Source organism: Salmo trutta, unplaced genomic scaffold (assembly GCF_901001165.1).
Source record: "Salmo trutta unplaced genomic scaffold, fSalTru1.1, whole genome shotgun sequence".
Taxonomy (NCBI): Eukaryota; Metazoa; Chordata; class Actinopteri; order Salmoniformes; family Salmonidae; genus Salmo; species Salmo trutta.
The window spans coordinates 7,586,350-7,609,095 of NW_021822911.1; the positions used below are offsets into that span (position 1 = coordinate 7,586,350).

At 41.9% G+C, this 22,746-nt stretch overlaps 1 long non-coding RNA gene across 4 annotated transcripts in view; it reads left to right on the plus strand.

Moving 5' to 3' along the window:
* The first annotated feature begins 2,116 nt into the window (after nucleotides 1-2,116).
* Nucleotides 2,117-22,746, plus strand: part of LOC115186367 (uncharacterized) — a 29,495-nt gene continuing 8,865 nt past the window's right edge. The window contains exons 1-2 of one of the 4 annotated variants that reach the window (XR_003875718.1): nucleotides 2,117-3,191; nucleotides 16,073-16,238. This is a non-coding gene — a long non-coding RNA (uncharacterized LOC115186367). Of the gene's footprint in view, nucleotides 3,192-11,514; nucleotides 11,554-15,717; nucleotides 16,239-22,746 lie in introns of those variants that run through there. The other 3 variants (XR_003875716.1, XR_003875714.1, XR_003875715.1) reach the window with 3 other exon arrangements.

Below are 22,746 nucleotides of genomic sequence, written 5' to 3' on the forward strand. Positions count from 1 at the left end.
TCCTTAGTCTTGGTTACGTTGAGGGATAGGTTGTTATTCTGGCACCACCTGGCCAGGTCTCTGACCTCCTCCCTATAGGCTGTCTCGTCGTTGTCGGTGATCAGGCCTACCACTGTTGTGTCGACTGCAAACTTAATGATTAGGTTGGAGTCGTGCCTGGCCATGCAGTCATGGGTGAACAAGGAGTACAGGAGGGGACTGAGCACACACCCCTGGGGAGCTCCAGTGTTGAGGACCAGCGTGGCAGATGTGTTGCTACCTACCCTCACCACCTGGCCCGTCAGGAAGTCCAGGATCCAGTTGCAGAGGGAGGTGTTTAGTCCCAGGATCCTTAGCTTAGTGATGAGCTTTGAGGGTACTATGGTGTTGAACGCTGAGCTGTAGTCAATGAACAGCATTCTCACATAAGTGTTCCTTTTGTCCAGGTGGGAAAGGGCAGTGTGGAGTGCAATAGAGATTGCATCATCTGTGGATCTGTTAGGGCGATATGCAAATTGGAGTGGGTCTAGGGTTTCTGGGATAATGGTGTTGATGTGAGCCATTACCAGCCTTCCACTAACTGTTGCTACGGGTCGGTAGTCATTTAGGCAGGTTACCTTAGTGTTCTTGGGCACAGGGACTATGCTGGTCTGCTTGAAACATGTTGGTATTACAGACTCAATCAGGGACATGTTGAAAATGTCAGTGAAGACACTTGCCAGTTGGTCAGCACATGCCAGGAGCACACATCTTGGTAATCCATCTGGCCCCGCAGCCTTGTGTATGTTATTTTTTATTATTTTTTACCCCTTTTTTTCTCCCCAATTTCATGGTATCCAATTGGTAGTAGTGACAGTCTTGTCTCTTTGCTGCAACTCCCGTACGGACTCGGGAGAGACAAAGGTCAAGAGCCATCCTCCAAAACACAACCCAACCTAGCCGCACTGCTTCTTGACACAATGCACATCCAACCCGGAAGCCAGCCACACCAATGTGTCGGAGGAAACACCGTACACCTGGCGACCTGGTCAGCGTGCACTGCGCCCGGCCCGACACAGGAGTCGCTAGTGCGCGATGAGACAAGGATATCCCTGCCGGCCAAACCCTCCCTAACCCGGACGATGCTGGGCCAATTGTGCACTGCCCCATGGGCCTCCCGGTCGCTGCCGGCTGCGACAGAGCCTAGGCTCAAACCTCGAATCTCTGGTGGCACAGCTAGCACTTTAGACCACTGCGCCACCCGGGAGGCTAGCCTTGTGTATGTTGACCTGTTTAAAGGTCTTACTCACGTCGGCAACGGAGAGCATGATCACACAGTCGTCCGGAACAGCTGATGCTCTCATGCATGCCTCAGTGTTGCTTGCCTCGAAGTGAGCATAGAAGTGATTTAGCTCGTCTGGTAGGCTCGTGTCACTGGGCAGCTCGCGGCTGTGCTTCCCTTTGTAGTCTGTAATAGTTTGCAAGCCCTGCCACATAAGACGAGCATCGGAGCCAGTGTAATATGATTCAATCTTAGCCCTGTATTGACACTTTGCCTGTTTGATGGTTTGTCACAGGGCATAGCAGGATTTCTTATGAGCTTCCGGGTTAGAGTCCCACACCTTGAAAGCGGCAGCTCTACCCTTTAGCTCAGTGCGAATGTTGCCTGTAATCCATGGCTTCTGGTTGGGGTATGTACATACAGTTACTGTGGGGACGACGTCCTTGATGCACTTATTGATAAAGCCAGTGACTGATGTGGTGTATTCCTCAATGTCATCGGAAGAATCCCGGAACATGTTCCAGTCTGTTCTAGCAAAACAGTCCTGTAGTTTAGCATCTGCTTCATCTGACCACTTTTTTATTGACCGAGTCACTGGTGCTTCCTGCTTTAATTTTTGCTTATAAGCAGGAATCAGGAGGACAGAGTTGTGGCCGGATTTACCAAATGGAGGGCGAGGGAGAGCTTTGTATGCGTCTCTGTCTGTGGAGTACAGGTGATCTAGAATTTTTTTCCCTCTGGATGCACATTTAACATGTTGATATAAATTTGGTAGAACTGATTTAAGTTTCCCTGCATTAGTCTCTGGCCACTAGGAGCACCGCCTCTGGGTGAGTGGTTTCCTGTTTGCTTATTTCCTTATACAGCTGACTGAGTTCCAGCTTTGTGAAATCATGTGAATTCCACTTGGCTGTTGACAGAGGGAGAGAGAACAGGTAGCCTAGTAGTGTAAAGTTGAGTAAACAAGTAGTCATGCTTCTTGTCTCTCAACAACATTAGGAAAAGTCCAGCCTTGCAACTAAAGAATTTGCTGGTGTTGGGGAAAGAAATTGTAGTATTATGTGACTTTCTTCCACTGGGAGATCTGGTCATTATCTGATGTATTCAATTCTGAGTTTGCATCCCAATATTACACTTTATATACGTCATAGAATACTGAATATAACAAAACTGTTAGACATAGAAACACCGGATTTTCTGCATTAAAAAAAATCGAATAATGTTTATAAATGATTAAATTATGAAAAATAAGAATATCACTCCACCCGTGAGGCCACTAGATAATTTGAGTGCAGGACAGGGCTACTACCACATCCCAGTTGAAAGCACCTTCTGACATGCATCAGTGTGCGATCTCATTCTTACTCGTTGGAGTGGAGTAGTTTGTTCATAGCCATCCTCCTTTTTGTCCGTGCAAAATTATTTTGCTATCGATTAAATGTAGAATGAGAGGCTTTCATTGACAAACAGAAAAAAAGCTGCAGTGCTTTGTAGCAAAGAGGTGAGCGTACAACGTACAGTATATTGTCGTGTACTTATATTGCTGTAGATCTAGGGATTGATACTGGCTGAACAGTATCATGTACCTCATCAGTGTAATTAAAGCATATACAACAGCCATTGTTAATAGGAACTGTGTCAGGGCTAACGAGTTAGCAGATTGTCTCTCAGATGTTCTCATCGGTATCATTCATTCATGTTTCTGAAACAAGTGGGCGGGCTGGCATAACGCAATGACTGATGCAAGGACAGAGGGATGGATTGCCTGGCACTGTAATGCTGTTGATGTCTCTGAACTGTCATGCTCTTAGTGCCTGATGTTACATAAGACTGGTAACGTCATTGTGGCTCTATGTCACACTGTCACAGCCACTGATTGTCCTTAGTGCTTGTGATTCCAGACTGGAACCTGTGTGTTGTGTCACACTACAGGACAGGACATGATGTACAGGTACGTGTACAGATAAAAACACCCATCTGCCAGCAGCCATTACATTACATTTAGCATTTCACGTGTGTGTGTGTGTGTGTGTGTGTGTGTGTGTGTGTGTGTGTGTGTGTGTGTGTGTGTGTGTGTGTCAAATCAAATGTTATTTGTTACATGCGCCAAATACAACAGTGAAATGCTTACTTACAAACTCTTTCCCAAAGATGTAGAGTTTTAGATAAAATGAAAAAAAAGCATGTGAGAAATAAAACACACAAGCATGAAGCTATATACAAGGAGTACCAATACCATATCAATGTGCAGGGATACGTGGTAGTTGAGGTAAATATGTACATGTACAGGAGGCTGGGGCTCCCGAGTGGCGCAGCGGTCTAAGGCACTGCATCTCAGTGCAAGAGGTGTCACTACAGTCCCTGGTTTGAATCCAGGCTGTATCACATCCGGCCGTGATTGAAAGTCCCATAGAGCGGCGCACAATTGGCCCGGTGTCGTCCGGGTTTGGCCGGGTAGGCTGTCATTGTGAATAAGAATTTGTTCTTAACTGACTTGCCTAGTTAAATAAAGGTTAAATAAATATACACTGCTCAAAAAAATAAAGGGAACACTTAAACAACACAATGTAACTCCAAGTCAATCACACTTCTGTGAAATCAAACTGTCCACTTAGGAAGCAACACTGATTGACAATAAATTTCACATGCTGTTGTGCAAATGGAATAGACAACAGGTGGAAATTATAGGCAATTAGCAAGACACCCCCAATAAAGGAGTGGTTCTGCAGGTGGGGACCACAGACCACTTCTCAGTTCCTATGCTTCCTGGCTGATGTTTTGGTCACTTTTGAATGCTGGCGGTGCTTTCACTCTAGTGGTAGCATGAGACGGAGTCTACAACCCACACAAGTGGCTCAGGTAGTGCAGCTCATCCAGGATGGCACATCAATGCGAGCTGTGGCAAGAAGGTTTGCTGTGTCTGTCAGCGTAGTGTCCAGAGCATGGAGGCGCTACCAGGAGACAGGCCAGTACATCAGGAGATGTGGAGGAGGCCGTAGGAGGGCAACAACCCAGCAGCAGGACCGCTACCTCCGCCTTTGTGCAAGGAGGAGCAGGAGAAGCACTGCCAGAGCCCTGCAAAATGACCTCCAGCAGGCCACAAATGTGCGTGTGTCTGCTCAAACGGTCAGAAACAGACTCCATGAGGGTGGTATGAGGGCCCGACGTCCACAGGTGGGGGTTGTGCTTACAGCCCAACACCGTGCAGAACGTTTGGCATTTGCCAGAGAACACCAAGATTCGCCACTGGCGCCCTGTGCTCTTTACAGATGAAAGCAGATTCACACTGAGAACGTGACAGACGTGAAAGAGTCTGGAGACGCCGTGGAGAACGTTCTGCTACCTGCAACATCCTCCAGCATGACCGGTTTGGCGGTGGGTCAGTCATGGTGTGGGGTGGCATTTCTTTGGGGGGCCGCACAGCCCTCCATGTGCTCGCCAGAGGTAGCCTGACTGCCATTAGGTACCGAGATGAGATCCTCAGACCCCTTATGAGACCATATGCTGGTGCGGTTGGCCCTGGGTTCCTCCTAATGCAAGACAATGCTAGACCTCATGTGGCTGGAGTGTGTCAGCAGTTCCTGCAAGAGGAAGGCATTGATGCTATGGACTGGCCCGCCCGTTCCCCAGACCTGAATCGAATTGGGCACATCTGGGACATCATGTCTCACTCCATCCACCAACGCCACGTTGCACCACAGACTGTCCAGGAGTTGGCCTGTAGTGTGGTTTTCCACTTTAATTTTGAGTGTGACTCCAAATCCAGACCTCCATGGGTTGATAAATTAGATTTCCATTGATTATTTTTGTGTGATTTTGTTGTCAGCACATTCAACTATGTAAAGAAAAAAGTATTTAATAAGATTATTTCTTTCATTCAGATCTAGGATGTGTTGTTTAAGTGTTCCCTTTATTTTTTTGAGCAGTATATATATAAATATAATAATAAGAGTGAAAAGTAGCAGCAGTGCATATGCTGGGTGTGAGTCTGTGGTGGCGTGTGTGTGTGTGTATGTGACATCAGTATGCGTGAGTGTGTTATGTGTGTGTGTTGTGTGTGTGGATAGAGACATGTGTATGTATATATAGCCAGTGCAGGTAGAGTCAGTACAGATAGTCTGAGAAGCTATTCAGCAGTCTAATTGCTTTCAAGATAGAAGCTATCTTGGAGCCTGTTGGTCTGAGACCCGTTGCTCCGGTAGCACAGAGAACAGTCCATGTGCTTAGGTGGCTGAAGTCTTTGGCAATTTCCTGGGCCTTCCTTAGACACCGCCTGGTATAAACGTCCAGGATGGCATGGAGTTTGGCCCCAGAGAAGTACTAGGCTGTCCGCACCACCCTCTGTAGAGCCTTGTGGTCAAGGGCGGTGCAGTTGCCATACCAGACGGCGAAGCAGCCAGTCAAGATGCTCTCATTGGTGCAGCTTTAGAACTTCTTGAGTATCTGAGGACCAAATCTGTGTGTGTGTGCGTCTTTTTTGTTATTGTTTTTGTTTTGTTGTTGAAACAGAGGAGAGGAGACTCCGGCAGCGACGTCAGAAAATTGCAGTACATATTGTGCTGTTCTATCACGCATGCAATAATGTCAGAGGGAAAAACAGTGTTGGTTGTTTGCAGTAACTTCTTTGTTGTTGTAATCCCAAACGGACGTGGCAGTTTCACCAATTAAGGATTCCAGCTGTAGCCCTTTCCTGCAGTCAAATGACCTAGTGGCCTCAAAAAGGAGGATGGTTATGAACAAACCACTCCTACGAGTGGAGTACTTTTGTTTCAAAGTAGATTTGTTTGACTACCAAGAAACACTCTGTGTGACACTGATGTAGTCCTCTGCAGTAAAAGGTTTTTAAAGCAGGAGAAAGAGACGAGTTGGTGCACTGTTACCAGCCTTTACTCTTCAGCTGTATGGTTACACTTTCACGTTGCTGTACTATGCATTACTGTACTATGCATCCTCTCTATTTTCGCTGCAGCACAAATCAGGATAGCTATGTCTGTCTATACAAAGGTCTTAGTCATGAATGTTTCAAGCTATTCACGTTGATTCAATCACTGCTATTCAATACGGAATCAACAAAGGTTTACACCACACACTGATTGCCAATCAGAGGATGGTGAACTGTCCCTTTGAACCAGGTGACTCAAATGCCTGAGTCATATGTGATCATATAACATTCAAAACCTCCTGAGATCAACAAGTTATCACATAGTCTTGAATGACAACTACAGGAATTTTGTTACTCTGGACGTCATTCATTTCTTTGATATTTTATTTTGAAAGAATATTTCAAATCCATTGCTCTGAGTCATAAGAGTTCATTGTATTTCAGTTGAATTAATTGTATTCACAAGTGCTGCTCCCATTGAGGAGCCTCTCTATCTATGTAAATAGTGTTGTGTATTTTTCCAGACCCTTAATAAAAAATTGTACTCTTCTGAATAGCAGGAGTCAGGCAAGTGGGCTGTGGACTTTCTTGACGTCGTTTAGTTTGATTGACTCCACCAAGGGGCAAAGATATAATCCTGTCAACAGTTTAAATTATAGATTTGTTGCTTCAGAGTGCAATCATTTATGATGCTTACGCATTTGACCTTCACTGTCCTCAAGTCTCTGTCAGACCACATACAAACAGACATCTGTTGTTAGATGTTCGTTACAAATATGAAATATTAAATCAGTGACTTTCTATATATTTCTGTGTTGGTATCAAAGCAGAGCACAGCTTGTGTGAGCAGACAAAGGTGCTCAGGCAGCAGTCTGGAGGACTGGCTGCTGGCTGCTTGTCAACAACTTTTCAATACATCTATTTATGACCTTAGTTTAACTGTTGTACCCCATCAGAATGCAAAATATAATCTTGTTTAACTCCATTGTTTGTAAACAATGTGAATGTAAACAAACACTGTATAGCCTCAAAACATGGTTAAAACTATAACTTTGTGAATGTAAACAAACACTGTATAGCCTCAAAACATGGTTAAAACTATAACTTTGTGAATGTAAACAAACACTGTATAGCCTCAAAACATGGTTAAAACTATAACTTTGTGAATGTAAACAAACACTGTATAGCCTCAAAACATGGTTAAAACTATAACTTTGTGAATGTAAACAAACACTGTATAGCCTCAAAACATGGTTAAAACTATAACTTTGTGAATGTAAACAAACACTGTATAGCCTCAAAACATGGTTAAAACTATAACTTTGTGAATGTAAACAAACACTGTATAGCCTCAAAACATGGTTAAAACTATAACTTTGTGAATGTAAACAAACACTGTATAGCCTCAAAACATGGTTAAAACTATAACTTTGTGAATGTAAACAAACACTGTATAGTCTCAAAACATGGTTAAAACTATAACTTTGTGAATGTAAACAAACACTGTATAGCCTCAAAACATGGTTAAAACTATAACTTTGTGAATGTAAACAAACACTGTATAGCCTCAAAACATGGTTAAAACTATAACTTTGTGAATGTAAACAAACACTGTATAGCCTCAAAACATGGTTAAAACTATAACTTTGTGAATGTAAACAAACACTGTATAGTCTCAAAACATGGTTAAAACTATAACTTTGTGAATGTAAACAAACACTGTATAGCCTCAAAACATGGTTAAAACTATAACTTTGTGAATGTAAACAAACACTGTATAGCCTCAAAACATGGTTAAAACTATAACTTTGTGAATGTAAACAAACACTGTATAGTCTCAAAACATGGTTAAAACTATAACTTTGTGAATGTAAACAAACACTGTATAGCCTCAAAACATGGTTAAAACTATAACTTTGTGAATGTAAACAAACACTGTATAGCCTCAAAACATGGTTAAAACTATAACTTTGTGAATGTAAACAAACACTGTATAGCCTCAAAACATGGTTAAAACTATAACTTTGTGAATGTAAACAAACACTGTATAGTCTCAAAACATGGTTAAAACTATAACTTTGTGAATGTAAACAAACACTGTATAGTCTCAAAACATGGTTAAAACTATAACTTTGTGAATGTAAACAAACACTGTATAGTCTCAAAACATGGTTAAAACTATAACTTTGTGAATGTAAACAAACACTGTATAGCCTCAAAACATGGTTAAAACTATAACTTTGTGAATGTAAACAAACACTGTATAGCCTCAAAACATGGTTAAAACTATAACTTTGTGAATGTAAACAAACACTGTATAGCCTCAAAACATGGTTAAAACTATAACTTTGTGAATGTAAACAAACACTGTATAGCCTCAAAACATGGTTAAAACTATAACTTTGTGAATGTAAACAAACACTGTATAGCCTCAAAACATGGTTAAAACTATAACTTTGTGAATGTAAACAAACACTGTATAGCCTCAAAACATGGTTAAAACTATAACTTTGTGAATGTAAACAAACACTGTATAGCCTCAAAACATGGTTAAAACTATAACTTTGATACAATGTAAACAAACACTGTATAGCCTCAAAACATGGTTAAAACTATAACTTTGTGAATGTAAACAAACACTGTATAGCCTCAAAACATGGTTAAAACTATAACTTTGTGAATGTAAACAAACACTGTATAGCCTCAAAACATGGTTAAAACTATAACTTTGTGAATGTAAACAAACACTGTATAGCCTCAAAACATGGTTAAAACTATAACTTTGTGAATGTAAACAAACACTGTATAGCCTCAAAACATGGTTAAAACTATAACTTTGTGAATGTAAACAAACACTGTATAGCCTCAAAACATGGTTAAAACTATAACTTTGTGAATGTAAACAAACACTGTATAGCCTCAAAACATGGTTAAAACTATAACTTTGTGAATGTAAACAAACACTGTATAGCCTCAAAACATGGTTAAAACTATAACTTTGTGAATGTAAACAAACACTGTATAGCCTCAAAACATGGTTAAAACTATAACTTTGATACCGTGGTCAGTCCTTGCATTCATGACTCTGTCTATAATTTTGAAAGTGGTTTCATTTCTCCAGTGCCATCCCTCATCCCTTTACTAAAACGTTGTTATGGTTCAAACTGCACATTACCATTGGCTACATCAGAGTGCTTCTGAGACAGGATGGAATAATTCACAAATGACAAGAGGAGAATCTACATAGTAAAGCACTCGTAGCAAAAATATCAATAACACCACTCTCAGTACAGATGCTATGACTCTACCTGACAGCCATGTGGTTGAAAATACAGTACATTCTTACCAGAGTGCCGTACCTTTAAAGAGATAGGGTGTGCTGTGGGGGACCATATGTTGTGTTGTCTCTCTTGTTTTGATGTGTGTTTTGTCCTATATTTATATTGTTTTTATTTTTAATCCCAGGCCCACGTCTCTGCAGGAGGCCTTTTGCCTTTTGGTAGGCCGTCATTGTAAATAAGAATTTGCTCTCAACTGACTTACCTAGTTAAATAAAGGTTCAATTAAAAATAAATATGGTGAGAGGACACCAAGGGACTTTGCAGATCATAACGAGGTCATTAAGTGGGAGGGGAAAAGGGTGGGTGGGGTGCTGTGACTGACCGAGAAAATCGGCGGAGGGCATGGGAAGGCAATGGGAGCAGTGCTTCCCAGGTCTGACATTGTGATGTCAGCGTAGTAATCTACCGATCAGCTGCATTCCCCAGTTGTCTCTCATTGTGGTCATATGACCATAGAATTATGAATTAGAATACTAGAATAGTTATTTAATAGGATCTCTATACATATTATTCAGCTGGAGTGGACCGACAAACTCATTAGCTAGCTACATCGCCTCATGAGAAACAAAAGTCATTTCAGAAAATTAGTCAAATTAACCGCATGGGTGAGCTTACTTTCATTCAGAGCATAATTTAGTTACATGGAGAGTTTTTCTCCTGGAATTTCTATTTTGCATCAGGCTATGTCACTACATGCTGATTAGCTTTTAAAAGAGGATAATAAACTGTCTTTTTTCTGGGTATTGTTTTGCTATCTTGTCTGTGTAATTCAAGGACAAGTTGACTGAGTGTGATCGTGGAGGGAAGACACTGTGCTGAAAATATACATATAAATAGCAACTGTCAGGCCCATTGACTGCACTGATACAGGTGGAGACTGTTGTATTATTCATTACATGAGCTTGAAGCCACAACAGACAGTGAAGTCATATGTTTGTCCCACTCCATTAACAGTCAGCACGCCATTTTAATTTAGCCTTCTGGATTTGTAGGTATGTGGACTCCATACCACACAAATGCATTATAAGACAAGACAAACATGGACATGCTAGGGGGAATGCTTTGACGTTGCCAGATTATCCAAATCGGAAAGAAGAATGACCTTGTTATATTGCTATGAGATTGAGTGTGTGCATTTATATGACGTTCATTTATATATTGTTAACAATTATGTGGTAAGTCATTAATAGTTCACCACCCCAGTATTACAATCTAGTGATTAAAGAAGTGTTTACCTGGCTAGGTGGATCTACCGTTGACTGCAAGCTGTTGTTATTTTATTGTGATAAGTTATTATGATTGGGTGAAGCAGCCATGAATGCTCAGTGCTTACACATGAAGTGCAGTGATAGTGGAGGGGGGAGTTGACTAGGATGGTGCCTCCCTGAAGGCTGCGGCAGGGCCGTGGCAGGATGTGACCCATGCCAGGGCCCCTAAGCGATATGCTGCTACCTCATCAACTGGAGCTGGGCTGACGGTCGCCAGCTCTACAAGGGCATGGACTCTGGCGGGGGGATTAAGAGTGCACTGCCAGGGGTGGAAGAATGAGAGAGGAACAGAGTAGAGAGGGGGAGAAAGGAGAGAAAGTGGGAAGAGGAGAGAGCGAGTAGGGGAGGGAGAGAGTGCCCAAACAAGGAAGCCAGGGGAAAGAATACAAGCCACAGAGAGAGAGAGAGAGGTAGGTAAGGGTTAGTCACGTGTCAAACTCATTCCACAGAGGGCCAAGAGTCTGCAGGTTATCCCTCCACCCTTGTACTTGATAGATTAATTAAGGTCACTAATTAGTTAGGAACTCCCCTCACCTGGTTGTCTAGGTCTTTATTGAAAGGAAAAACCAAAAACCCGCAGACACTTGTGAATCGAATTTGACACCCCTAGGCTAGACGTTGTTGACTGTGGAGTTACTGGAAAAAGACTGACTGAGGGAGAAAAAAAGAGCTAGACAGTGCCTAATTTGTAAATCAGGAGTTGCCGGAACAAGTGAGCACGAGAGGGGGGTGACCTGCATTGCATGCATATCATCACATTTGCGTAGTGGCATAGAGCAGTAAGTAGAGGCATTTACAGAAGTTGCCCACATGGGAAAAAAGGTTTGTGGCCTAGGGTCCAGAAAATGTTTGGCCTTTTTATAAACGCATTTAATGCAATTCTACGTCATTTTACGATTGGAGATTTTGGCACGATCTTTTTTAATGCTGCGTTCAAAACAACTGGGAACTCGGAGCTGGGTAATCTACGACTTCAGACTTCAGTGCGTTCAAGACAACTGCGAAATTGGGGAAATAACGAGCTCAGACTGGAAAAATTTGTTTTGGATGGTCATCCAATTTGAAATTCCACATGGGGAACTCTGGCCTCTTCTAGAGCTCCGACTTTCCGACCTGACGATCACTGACATCATGATTCGGCTTATTTTTTTTCGAGTTCCAAGTTGTCTTGAAAGCACAAAATGATCGAAATGACAGGCAATTTAGACACTGACAAACTGAGAATCTGAGATCAATGAAAACGACATTGAATCCATCAATAGCCTAGGCCTATTTAATTTATTTCTCAACAGACAGCAGTAACCATAACTTTGTCAAATGTATTTCAACCCTTTGCGCGGCTCTATAAGGACATTATGAATTGCAATGCTGGAGAGATGAGAGTTGCAGGCTCATGTCTATCGGAGTAGAGAGCGGGAGAGAGAGATAATAGAAAGTGAATCTCATTGTAGTGAGAGATGGGGGGGATTAAAGAAGAGGCAACTCTAAAGAACTTTGATCACGTTTATTAGAATCTTTACATTGCAAAAAGTGACAATTATTTTTCATGCCAGAAGAGGTACCGGATCCGGACAAAACGAAACTGTTCCAAGACGGAGAGGTGCCAGATCCTGTTCCAGTAGGATCCGGCTAAAATTAAGCACTGGAGAGAGGGCAAGTGCTGAGCGATTAACCGAAATTTCGTATTTTTTTCTCCGGTTATTCAACAACTAATTGACCGATGTGGGTTCAATGACTTGAATTCCATTTAGTTCGTTATTTCTGTGATCCCAACGCGCCGTTTCTCCAGAGAGAAATCAAATCATTCACGAGAGAAATCAAGTCAAGAACTATGTGGGACACTGGGCTGAAGGGAGTTGTAGTTTTCATTAACCAAATATTCAACCTAGTTCAGCGCAAAAATGTCATAATTAACTACATTAACCACGTTTTTATCAACAGTTTTTAATTTGTTCGTTCGACATGGTGGGATATTTTTGTCTGTAAAATTAATTATGCGAGAAATGGCGGTGGAAACGCCTTTATGCTCAAATATTTATGTCATTTCCATCATATCGAAGTAAACTTGTCACGCGATGATATTGAGTGTGGCCCTCCCACTACTACTCAGGAAACCATGCAGTTTCTTAGGCAACAGATTAAGTATATTATGATGAATTTCACAGTGTTGAAAGTGCACGGTGATGAGCTTGGTGCTCCTTTCCAATAAATATCGAGGGTCTTATTCTGGTGACACGATGCTCAACTGCCCTTTTGACAAATACAAATATCTTATCCAAAATAATTGAATCATGTGTACTAGCCAGTGGCAACCCGTCATTCAGGGCAGGTGAGGCAGATGTCTTTCTTGCTATCCACAAAAACATTGTGCCATCTGGTTTGCTTAATATAAGTATTTTGAAATTATTTTTACTTTAGCAATTCCATTTATTTTAAGTATATTTAAAACCAAATACTTTTAGACTTTTATTCCTGAGTGGCGCAGCGGTCTAAGGCACTGCATCTCAGTGCAAGAGGTGTCACTTCAGTCCCTGGTTTGAATCCAGGCTGTATCACATCCGGCCGTGATTGAGAGTCCCATAGGGTGGCGCACAATTGGCCCAGCGTCGTCCGGTTTTGACCAGGGTAGGCCGTCATTGTAAATAATAAATATTTGTTCTTAACTGACTTTCCTAGTTAAATTAAAATAAAAATCTAATGACTGAAGTCGTATTTTACTGGGTGACTTCCACTACTACTAGAGTCATTTTCTATTAAGTTATCTTTACTTTTACTCAACTATGACTATTGAGTACATTTTGCACCTCTGCAAGCTGGCTGTTCTTTCCAGCTCGGACAGAGAGAAACTTTTACGCCTGCTACTTTAGGTTAGATACACACAGACCGCATAAACCACATAGGAGATGTACACAACACAACAATGAGAGAGGGATAGAGACAGTTTGTGAAAGTATGCCTTATCTCAGCCTGGTCTCATAGACTAGACGTAACATAGTAAATGTAAATCCGGGACCTCCAAATTAGTATGATGTGTTATGTTTGGTATGGTTACATAAGACAGAAGGTTAATTATGGCAAAAACAAAAGTTGGGTGGTTGGTCGGGGTGGTTGGTCGGGGTGGTTGGGTCTAGCAACCCAAAGGTTGTGTATTTGAATCTCATCATGTACAACTTTAACATTTTTGCTAATTAGCTTTTTAGCTACTTTGCAACTACTTGGCATGTTAGCTAAACCTTCCCCTAACCTTATCCCTTTAACCAAACTCCTAACCTCAACCCTAACCTTAACCCTAACAATAACCCCTAACCCTATCCTCTAGCTTAGCTAACGTTAGCCACCTAGTTAAGGTTAGTGTTAGCCACCTAGCTAACGTTAGCCACCTAGTTAAGGTTAGTGTTAGCCACCTAGCTAACGTTAGCCACAACAAATTTGAAGTTTTGCAAATTCATAACATATTGTACAAATTGCAATTAGCAACATATCATACGAATTGTAATTCGTAACATCATACTACATTGAACAAAAATATAAACTCAACATGTAAAGTGTTGGTCCCATGTTTCATGAGCTGAAATAAAATATCCCAGAAATGTTCCATACGCACAAAAAGCTTATTTCTCTCACATTTTGTTTACATCCTTGTTAGTGAGCATTTCTCTTTTGCTAAGATAATCCATCCACCTGACAGGTGTGGCATATCAAGAAGCTGAATAAACAGCATGATCATTACACAGGTGCACCTTGTGCTGGGGGACAATAAAGGGCCACTCTAAAATGTGCAGTTTTGTCACACAACACAATGCCACAGATGTCTCAAGTTTTGAGGGACCGTGCAATTGGCATGCTGACTGCAAGAATGTCCACCAAAGCTGTTGCCAGATAATTTAATGTTAATTTCTCTACCAGAAGCCACCTCCAACGTTGCTTTAAAGAATTTGGCAGTACGACCAACCGGCCTCTCAACCGCAGACCACGTGTATGGCGTTGTGTGGGCGAGAGGTTTGCTGATGTCAACGTGTGAACATAGTGCCCCATGGTGGCGGTGGGGTTATGGTATGGGTAGGCATAAAATACAGACAACAAAAAAATGGCAATTTGAATGCACATAAATACCGTGACGAGATTCTGAGGCCCATAATGAGGCCAATATTGTTTTACGTATCTGTGACCAACAGATGCATATCTGTGTTCCCAGTCATGTGAAATCCATAGATTAGGGTCTAATGAATTTATTTAAATTGACTGATTTCCTTATATGAACTGTAACTCAGTAAAATCTTTGAAATTGTTGCACATTGCATTTATATTTTTGTTCAGTATAATTGAAGTGTCCCAGATTTCGTTTACTAAGTTACATCTACCCCCCAGTCCAGGTTGGTTATCTACTTTGAAGAGCTAGTCAAATAATTTTGTCAGACAGCTCTGCAACATACTTAGGCAGGCTTGCCTAGCTGAATAGGATGACTAAAGACAGTACAGTACAGGGTGCGCAGAGATAACTTTGTCTGGCTAGCTGCTACTGCCTGAGCAGAGATGAGATGATGACTTTAAGGAATTAAAAATAATAAAGCCATCAAATAAAACGAAGTAATATACACAACTGAAATATTGTATTATTTCATAGCAATTTCCTATTTTTCTATTGATGTCAACCCAATGTGGACCTGACAGAAATAATTGAATGTGAATGTTCACTGTTGTTGGCTTTAGAATTTCAATTAAAAAGCTCTAAAATCATTTGAATGTCATTATTTCATAATGCATTTAATTTAGAAAAAAACTATCGTAAACAAAATAAAAAAACATAATTATTTTTTTATAATCGAACCCAAAACCGAATCGAGCTCAAAAAACACTTATCGCTCAGCACTAGTTCCATGTAGAACCCTCTGTGGAAATGGTTCTACATGGAACCTCAAAGTTTCTATCAGGAACCAAAAGTGTTCTACTTGGAACCAAAAAAGGTTAGTCAAATGGTTCTCTTATGGGGACAGATAGCACCTTTTTTATGAGTGTAGAGAGCGCACAAGACATAGGGCATATAAGTCGCTTGGAGTGGTGAGAGACAGAAGGGGGAGGGAAAGTGTGGGGGAAAGAGACTGGGAGAGAGAAGCTGCTCTGTGTGGACTGTAGCTTGCAGCTGTAATTGTGGAAGAGCGAGAAAGCGTGCTCATGTGAGAGAGACTCAGAGACTACTAGAGAGAGAGAGAGAAAGCAAAAGAGGTTGAGAGAGAGTGAGAGAGAGACAGACAGATAGCGAAGGCTGAAACACAGAGAGTGAAGTAAATAAAGAATGCAAGAAAGACAGTACAGTGACGCAGTGCTTCTCTGTCTACTGTAGGTGTACGAATTCTGTGGAGGCAGCGTGATACAAGGACTATACATTTCCTGTCTCCTATCAGCCGGATTTACTCCGAAAAGGGCATCAATGACCATTGGACCATATACTTCTCCACAATATTGCAGGCACTAAAGGTGGACTTTTAACAAGTGCAGTGACAATGCAGGTGAGATTCTCTTGATTGTTTATATACTGTACATGTGTTCAACTGCATGTTGTACTGAAATTATAGTGTTTGGTTTGCTAGACTTGAAGTAAGCCTTTTTATTGAAATGAATCACTTGTGGTGCATGGCATTTCTATCTGTTTATAATCGGGAAAACTGAATAACTACTAGATGCCGAGTTATGTATATTTCATACGCTTGCAGACTGTATGTTATGTTTGCGGTAAAAAAATATTCAACAGCTTCTGTCTGAAGCCAGATGATGTGTCGACAGAGGCTGTGTTGTTTAGTTTAATTGTGGTAATGAGCTGTTACTATGCATTTACTTATAATCTGAGATATATTTGATATGGCTTCCAGGTAAAAAACAAAAAACAAAGATGTGCTTTGGAAAGTGAACTTTTATGATTGAGTGTAGAGAACAATGACGTTCTGTGTCTCTGTATCGCTCTTCTTTCCCCTCTCTCATACCGTACACACAGATACAGTCACACTCACAATATGTGTTGCTTTGTTCACTAAGTCCTGTGCTGCTGGCTCTCCCTAGCTGCAGACAGCAGGACAGTTGATGGAGTGACGTGCTCTGGGTGGGGTGCCTGTTCATTAGATGAGTGTGATTGAGACCACAGTATATTGACAGGGAGTAGAACGATGAGACTACTGTACATGGTTAACAAACACAACAAAGATCAACAGAGCAAGCGAGGAGTCACCTATAGATCCACGGATAGCTGGATTCAGGAATAAAGCGCCTTTCACAGTGCTCTTCACACATCCTGTAACAGCAAAATAAAATGGATTCATAGAGAAAGTAAGAGGTAGATGAGAGAAGGTGTGGAAAGAGATATGCAGTATGGGGGAGTCGTCATAGATTGAGTGGACTTTGGAGAAGGGTAGAAAAGAGATAAGGAGACGAGGGAGTGTGAGAGAGATGAAGGAGTCACTGCTGTGTTCTAGTACAGCTAGGCCATGACAGTAAAGACAGCCCTGGCTTGGGGGGACATCGAGTAGAGATGGCCAGTCCATTATTCCTGCTCCAGGGTGGGAGCCCTGACCTAGCCCCTAATCCAACAGCCTTCCCTACGCCTCGCCTCTCACCCAAGGAGATCGCCACGGCTCTCCTCACACAAACAAACACACATCCACTGCATGCATGACAAACACAAGCTTCATGAGCCCCGTGGTCAGTCAGCCCTCCTTACCCAGCTAGCTACCACTGCTCCTCAAACGTTCACCACACACTTCTGCCTACCACTTAGGCATTTTACTTTGCATAGACACCTCTATATCCATTTTAATTTGTATCAAGGGCATTTGTTAGTCTATTGTTATACTGCTTCTCTTTTGTCATTTGCATTGGTTTGTGAGATTTGTTTTGTTGTAAAACTAAAAGATTGTGCGGATGAAGTCATGTCTTGCTGTGAGGATCAGTTGGGTAGTTGTTGTGACAGTGTCCCCCACAGCCTCAGGCATTGCTATGGGCACACAGGGGACATTTCCGCCTGTCATCTCCACTTTAGTTACAACCAAAGACGTTTAACAAGGGTACAGATCTTGTACCTCCCGAAGCTTAAAAGATAAATCTGTATGCCATCAAACAAAATGCTTTTTTTCTTTTGTTCAGCATTTTGATTTCAGGTCTTAGTCGGGCTTAATCCTCATATAATTGAGATGGAATGCACAGTGTAAGGCTCAGTTTAATTTATAATAATATTGTAATAATAATGTAATCAGATTTTCTATATCCCCACAGTTTTGAATTGGTCCACCCAGGGATCTTACCAGCTATAAATCTCAGTTATGTGCAGTGGTGGAAAAAAGTACTGAATTGTCATCCTTGAGTAAAAGTAAAAATACCTTTAATAGAAAATTACTCCAGTAAAAGGGAAAGTAAAAGTCTAAAAGTATTTGGTTTTAAATATCAAAAGTAAATGTAATTGTTAAAATATACTTAAGTATTAAAAGTACAAGTATAAATCATTTCACATTCCTTATAGAGTGGAGTTGGTATCGCAGTTGAGAAAATACTTTCAGACAAAAAGCTTAAAAGCGACTGCCCCTAAAAACCAACGACTCCCTTTGAAAACGGGCGATGTGGCATCATAAACATTTATTATAGTGTAAAAATGTACTACAAAGTGTAGCTAAACAGAATAACTTTGGTCATACCCAGTCAGCACGTGACGTCAAAGGACGTCGAATTATGGGCGATATCAGGTCTGTCTGTTGTGGCCGCTATTTCACCCTAAAATAGTCATCCCAAATTGGGCTGTGTATAACTATGTAAATGTCTCTCGGACAAGGTGACTTTTATCAATATACACTCTAAAAAGTAAAGGTTCCTGGAGTATCCTTTAGGGGTTCTTCAAATTGGAACTGTGGGGGAACCCCTAAAAGTTATTTGAAGAACCCCTTATCATGGTTCCTCTAAGAAACTTTTGGGGTTCATTTTTTAACTCCCAGCAAACCAGACAGCACCATTTTTTTATTGCCTTTTTTTTTTTTACAGATCGCCAGGGGCACACTCCAACACTCGAACATCATTTAAAAACAACGCATTTGTGATTAGTGAGTCTGCCAGAGTTAGAAGGGATGACCAGGGATGTTCTCTTGATAAGTGTGTGAATTTGACCTTTTTCCTGTCTTGCTAAGCATTCGAAACATAACAAGTACTTCTGGGTGTCAGGGAAAATGTATGGAGTAAAAAGTACATTATTTTCTTTAGGAAGGTAGCAAAGTAAAAGTAAAAGTTGTCAAATATAAATAGTAAAGTACAGATACCCCCCAGAAAATGACTTAAGTAGTACTTTAAAGTATTTTTACTTGAGTACTTTACACCACTGGTTATGCGTCATTATATAAGAGCATTAAATATTGCAAGTTGAGCTTCCACCTCCCATTATGGCCTGTAGAGTAAATTGCTGCTCTTAGTTGAGCTAATTAGTCATGGTGATTGGTCTATAGGCATGGTTCATGATGAACAAAACAATGCAGCCTCTCTGTCCATGTTGGATTCATTAGCTTCATTCAGCCTGTTGCACACACACATACGTCTGCGTGCGAGGATTGCATGGAGAGAAAAAAAAAACGTTGAATGTGCCGTGAAGGTTAAGGGCTCCATTATTTTGTGTGCATTATATTAAACATGTGAGGCCTGTCACTTAGGCTGGTCCTGCTGGGCCATACCGATAGTTCCCATGGCACTCATCCTCGATGTTAATCAACAAAAAAAAATGGACTCTGGTTTGTGAGGTGAACTAACCTTCCTACTTGGCTTGCAGAGACAAGGTGCTGTCAATTTAACCTTTTATTTTGACTAGGCAAGTCAGTTAAGAACAAATTCTTATTTACAATGACAGCCTACCAGGGAACAGTGGGTTAACTGCCTTATTTAGGGCAGAATGACAGATTTTTTACCTTGTCAGCTCAGGGATTCGATCCAACAACCTTTCGGTTACTGGCCCAATGCGCTAACCACTAGGCTACCTGACACCCCAAATAAACTGGATGTAATTAGCTTGAAGAATACTGTCAGTCCCTGGAGAACCCTTGATCTGTGTCCCTAACATAAGATGAAGTGGGAGGAGCTGCAGCTGCAGTCAATATTAACTGGGCTGGGCTATTTTTACCCCATTTTGTTTTTCCACTGAATTGGTCTTTTAACCCAAATATATATATGAATTCTAGTCAATGGACACAATAAGCAAAAATGTGTGAGATGTTTGAAATGATTCCCTTTGTTTTGGGCAATGATAACTAGGACTGTAAATGTAGGAGAATTGTGAATTGTTTTCACTCAGTCGGATTCACAATGTTATTTTACGCATTTCCACATTCACATTTTTTATTGAGTTTTCTTGCTTTCTGCTCACTGCAGCCAGTGTAAAAATCCATGGTCTTGTTGCGCTGATCTGTCAGTGTTCCCTCCAATTGACTTTTTCTTGCTAGATGTCTGTCTCTCTTGATATCTTCATGCACACCAGTCAAGGGGATATTGTGTAGGAGATTGAAAGGCAAAGGTATGTAGTTGTCAGCTGAAACCAAAATCTGGTTCTGAACATTGGGTACTCTTGGACTATTCGTTTCAAAGACAAGCATAAAAATGTTACGCAATAACAAGATTTAGAAGGAACATCTTACCTCATACAAAAGGTACCTCTGAAATATGGACTATTTGATTACATACAGTCAAGTCCCAAATTATTGGCACCCTTGAGAAAGATGAGCAAAAAATACTAAATAAAATATATAATACAAATACTACTAATTCTACAGTATTTGAATGCAAAAAAGGGAAAATTATATTATTTTATACTAATGCAAGTGCTCAGAGCAAGAGATTTTGTTAAACAAGTAATACAAAATTATCAAAATGATTGGCACCCCTGTTTTAATACTCTAGCATCCTCCCCTTGCGAGGATAACAACACAGCCTTAAACACTTTTTTTATGATGATTGGAGAACACATTGGGATGGATCTTAGACCACTCCTCCATACAGAATATTTCCAGATCCTTGATATCCTTTGTCTGCGTTTATGGACTGCCCTCTTCAATTCAAACCACAGGTTTTCAATGGGGATCAAATCCTGAGACGGCCATTCAAAATGTTTATTTTGTGGTCAATGAACCATTTCTTTGTGGATTTTGATGTGTGCTTGGGGTTATTGTCTTGCTAAAAGATCCACTTGCGGCAAAGTTTCAAGATCCCTCCCAAATGTGTTCTCCAACCTCATAAAACATTTTTGAAAAAAAGCTCAGTGTCGTTATACCTGTATACCGTATATAACCCCCTCCTACTGCAGTACATCCAGGAGGAGGTAGGATTACACTACCCACAACCCCCTCCTACTGCAGTACGTACAGGAGGAGATAGGACTACACTACCCACAACCCCCTCCTACTGCAGTACATCCAGGAGGAGGTAGGATTACACTACCCACAACCCCCTCCTACTGCAGTACAAACAGGAGGATGTAGGACTACACTACCCACAACCCCCTCCTACTGCAGTACGTACAGGAGGAGATAGGACTACACTACCCACAACCCCCTCCTACTGCAGTACATACAGGAGGTAGGACTACACTACCCACAACCCCCTCCTACTGCAGTATCTACAGGAGGAGGTAGGACTACACTACCCACAACCCCTCCTACTGCAGTACATACAGGAGGAGGTAGGACTACACTACCCACAACCCCCTCCTACTGCAGTACATACAGGAGGAGGTAGAATTACACTACCCACAACCCCCTCCTACTGCAGTATGTACAGGAGGAGGTAGGACTACACTACCCACAACCACAGTTCCCTAAAGGCAGGGTTGGGTAGGTTAGTACCCTGTTAGAGGGTTGGGTAGGTTAGTACCCCGTTAGAGGGTTGGGTAGGTTAGTACCCTGTTAGAGGGTTGGGTAGGTTAGTACCCTGTTAGAGGGTTGGGTAGGTTAGTACCCTGTTAGAGGGTTGGGTAGGTTAGTAGCCTGTTAGAGGGTTGGGTAGGTTAGTACCCCGTTAGAGGGTTGGGTAGGTTAGTACCCCGTAACAGGGTTGGGTAGGTTAGTACCCCGTTAGAGGGTTGGGTACGTTAGTACCCCGTTAGAGGGTTGGGTGGGTTAGTACCCCGTTAGAGGGTTTGGTGGGTTAGTACCCCGTTAGAGGGTTGGGTAGGTTAGTACCCCGTTAGAGGGTTGGGTAGGTTAGTACCCCGTTAGAGGGTTGGGTAGGTTAGTACCCCGTTAGAGGGTTGGGTAGGTTAGTACCCCGTTAGAGGGTTGGGTAGGTTAGTACCCCGTTAGAGGGTTGGGTAGGTTAGTACCCAGTTAGAGGGTTGGGTAGGTTAGTACCCAGTTAGGGGGTTGGGTAGGTTAGTACCCTGTTAGAGGGTTGGGTAGGTTAGTACCCTGTTAGAGGGTTGGGTAGGTTAGTACCCTGTTAGAGGGTTGGGTAGGTTAGTACCCTGTTAGAGGGTTGGGTAGGTTAGTACCCTGTTAGGGGGTTGGGTAGGTTAGTACCCTGTTAGAGGGTTGGGTAGGTTAGTACCCTGTTAGAGGGTTGGGTAGGTTAGTACCCTGTTAGGGGGTTGGGTAGGTTAGTACCCTGTTAGGGGGTTGGGTAGGTTAGTACCCTGTTAGAGGGTTGGGTAGGTTAGTACCCCGTTAGAGGGTTGGGTAGGTTAGTACCCCGTTAGAGGGTTGGGTAGGTTAGTACCCCGTTAGAGGGTTGGGTAGGTTAGTACCCCGTTAGAGGGTTGGGTAGGTTAGTACCCCGTTAGAGGGTTGGGTAGGTTAGTACCCTGTTAGGGGGTTGGGTAGGTTAGTACCCCGTTAGAGGGTTGGGTAGGTTAGTACCCCGTTAGAGGGTTGGGTAGGTTAGTACCCTGTTAGGGGGTTGGGTAGGTTAGTACCCCGTTAGAGGGTTGGGTAGGTTAGTACCCCGTTAGAGGGTTGGGTAGGTTAGTACCCTGTCCTCAGGACCTTTACCATAATCTATCAGTCTCTGTGTGTG